We start from the raw sequence: 14,392 nt of genomic DNA on the forward strand, positions 1-14,392 counted from the left end.
AGTCAAGGGCTTCCATTTCTCACTGGTAGAAATCTTAGTTTTGGATTAATTAAGATTAAAGGCATTCCTCAGCATTCATTGGTTAACATCTCAAAACAAATATTTTTGTTCAAAAGTATGTAATTTAGCTTAACCTTCAAGCTTTTTGGTATGTAAGCTGGTGGCGCATCCAAAGCAAGATTAGTGGTGGTCTTCACTGAAGTTAGTAGATAACTCTACTACACATTTATAGGAGACAAGATATGACTGAATCTTGTGGCATCCTAAACTATCTGCAGACAATAATGGTGCACCACATTCTTAATCAATGATTTGTAAAATCCTGACCTAATTTTGGAGGCATGGGGTGTGATTTTTGTCATTTCATGTCTTTCATTGGCAGTGTAGTGTTCACATTTCTTCTTTTATTTGTTGAGCTCTGTGCTCTTTAACAATAGTTTCAGTGCACAGAATTGTTGTGGAGTATCAGTCAGTCAGATTTTTCTGAGAGCCATAGATGGACAGGTGTGAGATGAGGATGAACCTTTTTGTGGTCTAATAGAATATTGTATAAAAAATATCGAAAGCCACAAATATTCTGTTGAAAATATTGTTTACCATCCAATCCTGATCCTATAATTACATTGGGAACAACTAAAAGCTGGTGTCAAAAACAGAATGGACCAAAATATTACCCAAAAACCAGTATGAATATGTTTTATTATTAAATGAATAGCAACTTTAAAATTATTGATATAAAAAAAGGTAATTATTCAAAAACATTGTAAAGCTAAATAGTTTTGTTGGACCTGGCCCTTTTAAATGGTCATTCCCCAAACTTTTTGCCTTCTCCTCCTACATTTTCGGACCCTTTGTGGCTGACCTTATGACACTGGGCACTTTGTCACTGTGAATCAGTACTAAACAACAGGTGTTCTCCCTTGTAAACTTAGTATGATTGGCTTATATCTGATTGGCACATTTATTTAATTTACCTGTAAGTCCCTTGTGGTATCCCTATACCCAGGGCCTGTAAATTAAATGCTACTAGTGGGCCTGCAGCGCTGCTTGTGCCACCCATTGGAGTAGCCTTTCAAACCTGTCTCAGGCCTGCTAGCACAGGACCTGTGTGCGCAGTTTGCTGCCACAGGGACCTGCCATCTAAATCTTCTTGCTAGGCCCAAAACTCCCCTTTTACTACATGTAAGTTACCCCTAAGGTAAGCCCTAGCTAGCCCTATGGGCAGGGTGCGATGTATGTAGAAGGCAGGACATGTGCCTAGTAGTGTGGCCTGTCCTGGTAGTGACAAACAGCCTATTTGGTTTCTCACTGCTGAGAGTGCTGCCTTCTCATAGGATTGCATTGGAAATGCCCTGCCTTATGTCTAGGGGTTATTGTCTGATTAAGGAGGGGTAGCGTAGACATGTTTGGTATGGTTGTAATGGTAGTGAGACATGCTGCTTACAGGTGTAGGTGCATTTTTCATTACTATTACAGACATGCCACTTCTAGAAAATGAGCATTTCTCTGTGCTTATGACTCTGGTGTTTTGCAGCTTGACTCCAATCCATGTGTGGGCAGAGTGACAGTTGGTCTTTGTGCATACTTCTCAGACAGCCTGTACACAGGGAGGGTGGAGGTGTAACAGAGGTGCATCTACATTTTGAATGGTCTTCCTGGGCTGAGAGATCCCTTCCTTTACATCACACAGAAGGGTCATTTACCCCCAACTGGTGTTTGGAGCCTGTGCTGGAGGAGACAGAAGACACTCCCAGAAGCAGTTGTAGCTGGTTGATAACCCCTCTCCTCTTCATTGGATTTCCCCCACATTTTACACAGGAAACATGCTTGTAACTGGACACAGAATGCTGCTGGGAGGACTCACCAGGGACCCCCATGGACTGCTGCTGCTGTGCTGACCTGTGACACACAGGAGGAGCTGCCACTGTCTGCATCCACATTGTGATGGCCTGTTGCTGTGCCATCTTGTGCCCCCCCCCCGGACTGGGGGCTGTGGCAATTGTCCCCTTCCTCCTTCTGCTCTTTATCACAAAGGAGTGCTGTGCCCTGATTACAGAGGGCCTGAGGAGCACTTTTCTTTATCACCTTTGGGTGCCTGGAGAAGAGCCTTGTCATTGCTCCACAAAGCGTCTGGAGAAGTGCTTTCTGGGGCCCTGCAAAGGAGATTCACTTCTGCCACCCAGGTGTCCTGAAACTGAAGAGCGCGTTGGTGGTGCTCTCTTGGGACGGGCCCCCAGGGCACCAGAACGACGAAGAGAGGAGCTGGCGCGCTCCTGTTAGTACCCCTGGGGATGCAGTGTCCTCAGAGGTGCCCCCAGGGTACAAGCAGGTTCCTGTTGTTGTGGATATTACTGCCGTGGCCCAGGGGACGCACGCACCAGAATCAGGTGCGGGTGTGCTGGGAGAGTGTGGGAGAGGGAGGGGCCAGGCTCAGGAAATCTTGCGGTGCACATCCTCCCCTTCTCTCCTGTATAGGAGATCCAGCCTCAGGAGGCCTCCCCTCCTGCATGGAGCTGTCCCCCTGTCTCACGCCCCCTGACCAACAGATAGTTAGGGGCGGGCAGTCAGGAGGGTGAGACTCTACGCTCCAGTAGCCAGGAGGCTCCCGTGGAATCCCTGGTTACTCTGATTTGGGGGAACTGGATACTGTAACCACCCAGCAGCCCAGCCCCAGGTTAGCTCCACTGCCCGTGAGGGCCGGTCAGGGCCCCGGGAATCATTGGTGCCCAGATCGGGCTCTGGCCTTTGGAAGGGGCCCCCCATAAAGGAACGGAGGGGGTGCGTGCCGCCTCCCTCCTTCACCTACCGTCAGCTGGTCCTCCATTTTAGCATGTGAGAAGCACTGGGGGCCCACCCCTCTTCCCTTAGAACTGACCAGGGAAGATTTCTGGCTAAGAACTTCCTTGGTTTTTGAGGTAACAGTTGTGCACCAGGACTGACACAGTGTACGACATAATCTTGTGGGTGATGCCTGTTCTTCCTTAATTGCTCATGACTTGCTGGATGTTTAGTGATGTTCCTCCTATGGGCATTTATGGTAATATCATCATAAGTGTATTGGTTTAGTAATGTGATCCCTGACTACTGCTTATGTTGCAGAATAATAAGTAACCTGTGTGTCATTTATGACAACTGCTGATATCTGCAGAGTAATAGTAGTAAGTAACGTTCTGACAACTGCTTAGGTAGCAAGACATTACTGACGTGTTATGATTGGTCTAATTATGTTTTGTGCTATTCCGTTTATTTTCACATAACGTAGTCTTGTGGTCTTGTGTTCCTTTGTGTTGTTTTTATTGCATCTCGTGAGTTGTGTGTGTTGTGCAAATGCTTTATACATTGCCTCTGGGTTAGTCTTAACTGCTCGTACCAAGTTACCAAGGGGGTGAGCAGGGGTTATCACGAAACTCCCTTACCCTGACTAGAGTGGGTGGGTTCTGCCTGGCTTAGGTGCATGCCCTAGCCAACCAGAAACAAGTTTTAGTTATTTATTATTTATATCTATCTACCTATACCTATAGATAGATAGATAGATAGATAGATAGATAGATAGATAGATAGATAGATAGATAGATAGATAGATAGATAGATATGGATACATGCACAAACATTTTTAATACACAACATTTTAGATATTTCCAATAAAGTGGAGCAAAAAAATAGCAAACATATTTACAACAAACAAAAATATGTAACCAAATGTAACCCCTTCGCTGCCAAGCCTTTTCCCCCTCAGGTACCAGGCCATGTTTTGGTTATTTGGGTCAGTTCACGCTTAGGCCCTCATAGGCTTTGTCCACATAAGCTACCCATGCCAAATTTGCGTCCTTTTTGTCCAACATCTTAGGGATTCTAGAGGAACCCAGAGTTTGTGGGTTCCCCTAGAGAAGACCAAAACATTTGCCAAAATACAACAAAAATGTCATTTTTTTAATTAAAAAAAAGGGAAAAACGGCTGCAGAAGAAGGCTTGTGGTTTTCCCCCTGAAAATAGCATCAACAAAGGGTTTGTGGTGCTAAAATCACCATCTTCCCAGCTTTCGGGAACAAGCAGACTTAAATTAGAAAAATACATTTTTCAACACAATTTGGAAATTTTACCGGCACATACCCCATTTTTACTATTTTTTGTGCTTTTAGCCTCCTTCCAGTTAGTGACAGAAATGGGTGTGAAACCAATGCTTGATATCGGACAGCTAAACATTTCTAAAAAGTAGACACAATTCTGAATTCAGCAAGGAGCTGTTTGTGTAGATCCTACAAGGTTTACCTACGTAAAATAATTCTGAAATAAAAAACACATTGAAATTAAGGTGAAAAGAACAGCCATTTTATTCCATGTTTTACTTTTTCTTGCAATGTCAGATTTTCAAAAGGAATATACTGTTACATTTGCTGGACTTCTTCTGGTTGCGGGGATATATAGAGCTTGTAGGTTCATCAAGAACTCTAGGTACCCAGAGCTAATAAATGAGCTGTACCTTGCCTTGGGTTTTCATTGTATACAAGGAATGCAGCAATTCATTTGCTGAAATATAAAGAGTGAAAAATAGGTATTAACGAAACCCATGTATTTCCAAAATGGGCACAAAATAGGGTGTTGAGAAGAAGTTTTTATTTGCACATCTCTGAATTCCGGGGTCACCAAACTAGCATGTGAATTACAGGGCATTTCTCAAATAGACATCATTTTTACACTCTGTCTTACATTTGGAAGGAAAAAATGTAGAGAAAGACAAGGGGCAATAACATGTGTTCTTCTATTCTGTATTCCCCCAAGTCTCCTGATAAAAATGGTACCTCACTTGTGGAGTAGGCCTAATGCCCAAGACAGGAAACACAACATGGACACATCACATTTTTACATTGAAATCTGACCTGTTTTTCGCAAATTGCCTAGCTGTGGATTTTGGCCTCTAGCTCAGCTGGCACCTAGGGAATTGTGAGAAACTGGGGCTGATTGCAGAGGCCCCATAACTTTTTGCCCCCATTTTCCACTTTATGCTGGTGTTTTCCTGACTCTGATGGTGCCCTGGGTACTGCTAACCAGTCCCAGGGCCTGTGCTCTGTGTAAAATGGATATGCAAATTAGGCTAATTATAATTGGCTAAGTTAACCTACCTATAAGTCCCTAGTATATGGTAGGGCATGTAGGTTTAGGGACCACAGCATAGGTGGTGCACACCTAGGTGCATTGCTGAGGTGCCCAGTGTCATTTTAAAAGCAAGCCTGCCTTGCTGGCTGCTTTTAAATTAAAGTTATATGCAAATTCGACTTTGGAATTAAAGGTACTTCCAAAGTCTTAAACTACCTTATTTTTACATATAAGTCACCCCTAAGGTGTGCCCTGTGTGCCCCTAGGGCTGGGTGCCATGTAACTATAAGCAGGGACTTTATAAAAATAGATTTATAAGCCCTGGTGAGGTAAAAACAGCCAAATTCGTTTTTCCCTCATTGAAGTAAATGGCCTTCATAGGCTAGAATGGGCAGACTTTATTTAAAATTGTAAAGTCTCCTTAAGTGTTACATACCAAGAATTTGGTATCAAATTGATTGTTATAATAAATCCCACAACTTCCAGTTGTTGGATTTAATATAACTAGTGCAGGTAAAAAGTTTAGACTTTACCTAAAAAGTTGCCAATTTCAGCTCTGCATTGTTTTTGCTGCTGTGCTCTGATTGGCCAGCCTGCAGCAGCTTCTGCCAGGCTACTTTAATGAGGTGTGAAGTGGCCTGACTTTACACAAAGGAATGTGCTTGGGGGAGAGAATCTCCCCTCAGCAGATGGTGAGGCAGGAAGGGGGAGGGCTGCCAAACTGGTCTTCAAAGGCAGAGAAGGACATCTGGAGCACCCAGCAACACCCCCACATCCTGCAACCCCAGACAGCTAGGTGCCCCCTTGATTAGATTAGGAGAGGGCAGGAGAGGGGTGTGTTTATGATTTTTAGCCACACCAGTGGGTGGGCTCAGCCAGATCTCTCCTCCAAAAATCAGATTCATCCATTTTGGATTTTTAGAGACTGTTGCCTTCTGGGATGGATTTTTGCCACACTTCCCAGGAAGTGGTCATCACAGGGGGACGACCCTGTCCCTGATTGGAGGACCAGGGCCCCCCTGCTTTTCACCCAGGAGCAAGGATAAAACTGGCAGACCTGCACCCACGCCTCAGATCCCTGCCAGATTTCAAGAAGAAAAGAACTAAAGGAGAAGAAGGACTGCCCTGCTGGACCCCTGGCCTGCACCTGGACCCTGCACTCAGAAAGACTGCACCAGCTGCACACTTGGGCTTCACCACAAGAAGGACTTTGCCTGGCTTCCACTGGTTCAAGGAGGGACTCCCTGTTTGCTACAGGTGAAAAAGTGCTAACCAGAGTCCCCTGCACCAACTCCTGAAAAAGTGACCAGCTGACCACTGTCCAGTGGCCAAAAAGGAGTTTGCGCCAGGTGTATTCTGGGAGTTGAAGTCCGCACTTCCCAAGGACCATCACAGAACTTCTGGACCCTTGGGGTGAGCTGTGGACCCCAAAAGAACCTTAAAAGAACATCTGGGTGAAGCCCCAGAAGTTTGGAAAAGATTGGAGAATTTTTGGAAAAAAGCTCCATAAAGTGACCGACCCGACGCGGAAATTCTAGCCGGCTTGCCTCAACCGCGACCCGGCCTGACTTCGTGGTTCGTCCCGGTAAAGAAAAACATCCAAAAAAGAGACTAAGTCCGAACGTAAAAAGTTGACCGGGACCTTCCAGCCATCGTATCCGAGAAGGGCTCCACGGACGTCGGATCAAGATCCAGGTTTACCCCGGTCGAAGGATTTTCATCTCGAAAAAACGACTAAGTCCGAAGGTAAAAATCACCACCGAGGAAACCGACTTCGCGTATCCGGACAAGGGCTCCAGGAGGTCGGATCCAACTGGCAGGTTCGTCCCGGGGAAGAAAAACATCAAAAAAGAGACTAAGTCAGAAGGTAACTTTTTAACCGAGGCCTCCCGCGACTTGTAGCCGAGCAGGGCTCCATCGCGGTCGGCCTGAAAGTTTGACTTTGCCCCGGTCCTGGTGCAACCAGATGACCCGATTGGCGCTTTTTGTTTCTAAGCGCTAGAAAATAATAATACTTTAAAAATTCATATCTCCGGTTCCCCTGAACCGATTTTAATCGTTTTTGTGTCATTTTAAAGATAAAAATATAAGCTATTTTTATAAATTGGTTTTGGATTTTTAAACTGTTTCCTGTGTTTTATTTAATTACTGTTTTGTGATATTTGAATGCTTTACACTTTGTCTCCTAAGTTAAGCCTTGACGCTCGATGCCAAGCTACCAAGGGTAGAGCTGGGATTAATTTACTGAGACCTAACTGTACTTTTGTGGAGGTTTGTGGCTTGTTGCTAGGTGTAGGTACCTACCTGCCCTACCAATAACCCATTTTCCAACATAATTGGAAGCAGCGACGGGATCCTGTACTTGTGTTCAATATCACGTTACAGTTTTAGATAAAACAAATTAAAAATCCTTTAAATTGTCCTAGTGCAAAAATTGTTTTTAATTTTTAATTTTAATTTTTTTTTTCTTTTTTTTTTATTAATTTGGATTAATTTCAATTATTGAATTTTTGTAATTTTTTCTAAATTCTTGTTTCCAATTTTTGCAAAAAGTTTTTGTTGACACAAAACTAGGGAACCATGGAGCTTGATCTGGCTAGCCTACCCACACTGACAGTAGTCCAGCTTAGGGGGTTGTGTATTGAGAGAGGGTTGCCTGCAACCACTGATCTCAGGAAGCAAATCCTGATTAAATCCCTGACAGCATGGGCTGAGGCCCAAGGGCTAGGCACAGAGGAAGCTCCAGAGGGGGAAGAAAAAGAGGAAGATGCTAACTCTAACCACTCAGGGGAGGGAAGGCATCAGACCCCAAGTGAGGAAGAGGAGGAACGGTCCTCACTGGATACAGTCACTAGGGGCAGACCCAAAGCTAGTGGTAGGAAGAGGGTCCTTTCAGGAGGAGAGAACCCATCCATCAGGGAAAGAGAGCTGGAAGCCCAGCTAGCCTACATAGCTTTGGAAGCAGAGAAGCTGGCCCTAGAAAAGAAAAAGTGGGCATACAAAGAGAAAAGAGATGGAAGCAGCGATAAAGAAGCTGAGGTGTCCATGGGTGGGGGAGTTTGCCCCAGATTACCCAAGGGGGTGGTTCCTGCTTATGTAGAGGGGGATGACATAGATAAGTGGCTAGGGGCCTTTGAGAGGGCACTCCAAATGAGAAGGGTTAGGCCTCAATACTGGGGTTCCCTTTTGTGGGAGTTGGTCCCCAACTCAGGGAGGGATAGGCTTCTGACCTTAAGGGGGGAGGAGGCAGATTCATACCCTAGTATGAAGAGGTGCTTAGTCAAGAAGTTTGGTCTGACCCCAGAGCAATATAGAATGAAGTTCAGGGACACCCAGAAGGTCAGTACCCAGTCTTGGGTTGACTTTGTGGACACCTCACTAAAGGCACTAGAGGGCTGGATTATTGGCAACAAAGTAAATACTTATGAGGGGTTATACAATCTGATCATGAGAGAGCACATCTTGACCAATTGTATCCAAGAAAGGTTACGCCAGCATCTAGTGGACTCTAAGCTGACCCACCCTAGAGAGCTAGGGGAGGCAGCTGATGAGTGGTTGAGAACCAGGGTGGTTGTCAAGTCCCAGGGGGGAGACTCCAAGAAGGGGGGGATAGGTCCCCAAAAACCTAAGGAGGGAGGTGGTAAGCCCACCACAGAGACTCCCTCTGTACCCCAGAACCCTAAGAAGGAGGAGAGTAAATCCCACTCCCACTCTGACAAGCAGAGACAGGGAGACCCAGGGTTAAAAAAGCTCTTGGACAGTAGGGCTTGCTTTGACTGTCAGCAGACAGGTCACTTCAGAGGAGATGCAGCCTGTCCAAAGAAGGTGGTTAGCACTGGGCTGTCCAGTGTAGCCATAGAGGAGGATTCCTCAGATGATGAAGTCCTCCTAGCATTGTGCTGGGAGACAGGACCAGATGGTAAGCTGGTGATCCCTGAGGGTGGGAGTAGGCACTTCCACCACATTCAAGTGAATGGGATCCCTACCACTGGCCTGAGAGACACCGGTGCCAGTCACACTATAGTGAGTGACCGGTTAGTGACCCCAGACATGTATGTCCCAGGAAAGACAAAGAAAGTCAGGATAGCCACAGGGGAGGTCACCTCCAAACCTGTAGCCATAGTGCCCCTAGAGAGGGAGGGTATCCTTGACTGGATTAGGGTGGTAGTCAGTGCTGACCTCCCCCTAGATTGTATCCTGGGCAATGACCTCCCAGAGGAGAGTCTGGTCACAGATGGGGTGGTCGCCCAGGGCGCCCCCCCAACCCAAAGTCCTGGGGAGTCAGTCCCTACAGTTAGGAGACAGGGGTCCCCAAGAAAAGGAAAGAAGAAAAGGAAGGGTAGGCCACTCTTAAAGAGAGTTCCAGGGAGCCAAAGGCCTTCTGCCCCAGTAAGGGGGGAGCCCAGAGTTGGCACTGGTGAGGCCTCACCTGACCCCAAGGAAGTCCTGAGTAGTCAGGCAGCTGTCCAGATGCAAGGTGTTGCCCCTGCACTGACAGAAGGGAGAGTGGAAGGAGGGTGTCTGCCACAGGAGGTGGTAGCCCCCCACTCTAGACAGCAAGAGGGGTGCCAGGACCCCAAAGTTGCCCCTAAAGCAGCTCAGCCACCTGTCAGTGGAGAGCTTAGGGTGTGGTTCTGGGTACTGACAGCTGTCAGTAGCCTCTGCTGGGTGCTAGCCTTCCTGGCAGCACTGTACTTGGCCTGGGAGGCAGACCCCAGGGCCAATAGCAAAGTAGGCCCCCTGACCCTATTGGTCATGGTGGGGTTGCTCAAGTGTTGGGTGACTTCTTTGGGTAAGCTAGGTGTTGCCCTAGCAAAGTTAGGAGTAGGGGAGGTGGGCACCTCACTACCCAAGTTGGCAGAGAGAGAGGAGGAAGACCCCCCTAGAGGGAAGTTTCAGTTTGAGTTGGGTCCTTTTACTGTTGGGATGGCTTCACTACCCAGAGGGAGTGACCCTGACAGGAGGATATAAGGCAGAGTAGGCCCTGCAAAGGGACAGCCAGTTTTCTTCACTGTCTTCCTCGCCTAACAAGCCAGGAAGACTCTCCCAGGGTTGGGCTGAGTCTCCTGGGCGTGTGGGCTGGGGGGGGGTTGTGTGAGAAACTGGGGCTGATTGCAGAGGCCCCATAACTTTTTGCCCCCATTTTCCACTTTATGCTGGTGTTTTCCTGACTCTGATGGTGCCCTGGGTACTGCTAACCAGTCCCAGGGCCTGTGCTCTGTGTAAAATGGATATGCAAATTAGGCTAATTATAATTGGCTAAGTTAACCTACCTATAAGTCCCTAGTATATGGTAGGGCATGTAGGTTTAGGGACCACAGCATAGGTGGTGCACACCTAGGTGCATTGCTGAGGTGCCCAGTGTCATTTTAAAAGCAAGCCTGCCTTGCTGGCTGCTTTTAAATTAAAGTTATATGCAAATTCGACTTTGGAATTAAAGGTACTTCCAAAGTCTTAAACTACCTTATTTTTACATATAAGTCACCCCTAAGGTGTGCCCTGTGTGCCCCTAGGGCTGGGTGCCATGTAACTATAAGCAGGGACTTTATAAAAATAGATTTATAAGCCCTGGTGAGGTAAAAACAGCCAAATTCGTTTTTCCCTCATTGAAGTAAATGGCCTTCATAGGCTAGAATGGGCAGACTTTATTTAAAATTGTAAAGTCTCCTTAAGTGTTACATACCAAGAATTTGGTATCAAATTGATTGTTATAATAAATCCCACAACTTCCAGTTGTTGGATTTAATATAACTAGTGCAGGTAAAAAGTTTAGACTTTACCTAAAAAGTTGCCAATTTCAGCTCTGCATTGTTTTTGCTGCTGTGCTCTGATTGGCCAGCCTGCAGCAGCTTCTGCCAGGCTACTTTAATGAGGTGTGAAGTGGCCTGACTTCACACAAAGGAATGTGCTTGGGGGAGAGAATCTCCCCTCAGCAGATGGTGAGGCAGGAAGGGGGAGGGCTGCCAAACTGGTCTTCAAAGGCAGAGAAGGACATCTGGAGCACCCAGCAACACCCCCACATCCTGCAACCCCAGACAGCTAGGTGCCCCCTTGATTAGATTAGGAGAGGGCAGGAGAGGGGTGTGTTTATGATTTTTAGCCACACCAGTGGGTGGGCTCAGCCAGATCTCTCCTCCAAAAATCAGATTCATCCATTTTGGATTTTTAGAGACTGTTGCCTTCTGGGATGGATTTTTGCCACACTTCCCAGGAAGTGGTCATCACAGGGGGACGACCCTGTCCCTGATTGGAGGACCAGGGCCCCCCTGCTTTTCACCCAGGAGCAAGGATAAAACTGGCAGACCTGCACCCACGCCTCAGATCCCTGCCAGATTTCAAGAAGAAAAGAACTAAAGGAGAAGAAGGACTGCCCTGCTGGACCCCTGGCCTGCACCTGGACCCTGCACTCAGAAAGACTGCACCAGCTGCACACTTGGGCTTCACCACAAGAAGGACTTTGCCTGGCTTCCACTGGTTCAAGGAGGGACTCCCTGTTTGCTACAGGTGAAAAATTGCTAACCAGAGTCCCCTGCACCAACTCCTGAAAAAGTGACCAGCTGACCACTGTCCAGTGGCCAAAAAGGAGTTTGCGCCAGGTGTATTCTGGGAGTTGAAGTCCGCACTTCCCAAGGACCATCACAGAACTTCTGGACCCTTGGGGTGAGCTGTGGACCCCAAAAGAACCTTAAAAGAACATCTGGGTGAAGCCCCAGAAGTTTGGAAAAGATTGGAGAATTTTTTGAAAAAAGCTCCATAAAGTGACCGACCCGACGCGGAAATTCTAGCCGGCTTGCCTCAACCGCGACCCGGCCTGACTTCGTGGTTCGTCCCGGTAAAGAAAAACATCCAAAAAAGAGACTAAGTCCGAACGTAAAAAGTTGACCGGGACCTTCCAGCCATCGTATCCGAGAAGGGCTCCACGGACGTCGGATCAAGATCCAGGTTTACCCCGGTCGAAGGATTTTCATCTCGAAAAAACGACTAAGTCCGAAGGTAAAAATCACCACCGAGGAAACCGACTTCGCGTATCCGGACAAGGGCTCCAGGAGGTCGGATCCAACTGGCAGGTTCGTCCCGGGGAAGAAAAACATCAAAAAAGAGACTAAGTCAGAAGGTAACTTTTTAACCGAGGCCTCCCGCGACTTGTAGCCGAGCAGGGCTCAATCGCGGTCGGCCTGAAAGTTTGACTTTGCCCCGGTCCTGGTGCAACCAGATGACCCGATTGGCGCTTTTTGTTTCTAAGCGCTAGAAAATAATAATACTTTAAAAATTCATATCTCCGGTTCCCCTGAACCGATTTTAATCGTTTTTGTGTCATTTTAAAGATAAAAATATAAGCTATTTTTATAAATTGGTTTTGGATTTTTAAACTGTTTCCTGTGTTTTATTTAATTACTGTTTTGTGATATTTGAATGCTTTACACTTTGTCTCCTAAGTTAAGCCTTGACACTCGATGCCAAGCTACCAAGGGTAGAGCTGGGATTAATTTACTGAGACCTAACTGTACTTTTGTGGAGGTTTGTGGCTTGTTGCTAGGTGTAGGTACCTACCTGCCCTACCAACAACCCATTTTCCAACAGGAATCCTTTGAAACCTGTGCATTTTTTAAACCTACACACCCAGAGAAATCCAAGATGGGGTAACTTGTGGTGCTCTCACCAGGTTTTGTTACCCAAAATCCTTTGCAAACCTCAAAATTTGGCAAAAGAAACACTTTTTCCTCACATTTCGGTGCTGCAAAGTTCTGGAATCTGAGAGGAGCCACAAACTTCCTTCTACCCAGCGTTCCCCCAGGTCTACTGATAACAATGGTACCTCACTTGTGTGGGTAGGCCCAGAGCCCGCAAAAGGAAATGCCCCAAAACACTACATGGACACATCAAAATGATCAATTACAAAATTACCTGTTTTTGGAGGGGGGGCACCAGGGTTTTTGGTCCTGAGCTCAGCAGCCATCTAGTGAAACCTACCAAACCCAGACATTTCTCAAAACTAGAAGTCTGAGGGAGTCCAGGGAGGTGTGACTTGCATGGATCCCCCAGTGTTTTTTTACCAAGATTCCTCAGCAAACCTCAAATTTAGCTAAAAAATCATATTTATTCCCACATTTCTGTGTGGGATCACCACACAGGCAGAAATTTCCTACCACCCAACGTTCCCCTCAGTCTCAAAAAAATAGCTCACTTGTGTAGGTGGGCCAAGTGCTTGTTTCAGGGAAGAGCCAAAACATTTCAAAATTGAGGAGAAACCAAAGTGGGTCCAAAAGGGCAGTTTGGAAAAAAACGTTTTTAGTCTGACAAGTGGGGCAGAATTGTTATCGGTATAGATGTGACAATGCTGGGTAGTAGAAATTCTGTGGATTCTTGTAGATTCCGGAAGGTTCCATCACAAAAATGTGGGAAAATGTGGGATTTCAAGCAAACCTGGAGGTTGGCAGGGCATTGTGGGTAGGAAAATGGTGCGCGTGCATATAAAGCACACCACCCTGGACTCACCCAGATGTTTTGTTTCCAGATGTGTCTAGGTCTTGTAGATTTTTCTACATGGCAGCGTGCTAAAGTGCAAAAAGTGCAGCCCTCACCATTCCAAGTGGGACGATTTTGAGAGTTAGACAAGTTCTCATGGCCCAAATGTTGCCATCTTGCTTGTCGTGAGATAAGATGTTTTATTGTGTTGGGGGAGCTGAAAGACTTTTACCCCCTTCAGTTGGGGTGGGGGCAAACCTATGCCCATACTGCTTGGTAGCCACCACCCCACAATTTTTTTTAATTCCCTGGCATGCGGTAGGCTTTCTGCCCATCCAGGGAGTAGATCGGTGGTAACTGCCCCATCTGCAAACTGGTGGGCAGAGCAACTTTGCTCCAATTTATTTGCGGTGGGGGTATGGCCATACCCCCACCCTCTTTGTTTGAAAAATAATCTTCCCTGTTCTCTGGTGGGCTTTGTGGGGAGTGAGCCTTGCCCAAGGGGCTGCCCGCCAAACAAAACACACACACACACCAATCCCTGGTGCCTAAGTGGTTTCTGCCACCCCCCCAAAGGGGGCAGAAATGGCCTAAAATAAAATTGCTCCCTAGGGGAGCGACCATTACCTAATTAAGATAGGCCGATCTGCGCCCAAAGGGGGCAGAAGTGGCCTAAAATAAATTTTCCCCCCAGGGGAGCGACCCTTGTCGGAAACTGATATCAAAAGAAAAAAATCCCTGGTGTCTAGTGGTTTCTGTCCCCCTTGGGGACAGATTGGCCTAATTCAAATAGGCCTAGCTACCCCCGGGGGGGGGCATAAATGGCCTTCTA

This window comes from Pleurodeles waltl, chromosome 1_2 (genome assembly GCF_031143425.1).
Source record: "Pleurodeles waltl isolate 20211129_DDA chromosome 1_2, aPleWal1.hap1.20221129, whole genome shotgun sequence".
Classification (NCBI taxonomy): domain Eukaryota; kingdom Metazoa; phylum Chordata; class Amphibia; order Caudata; family Salamandridae; genus Pleurodeles; species Pleurodeles waltl.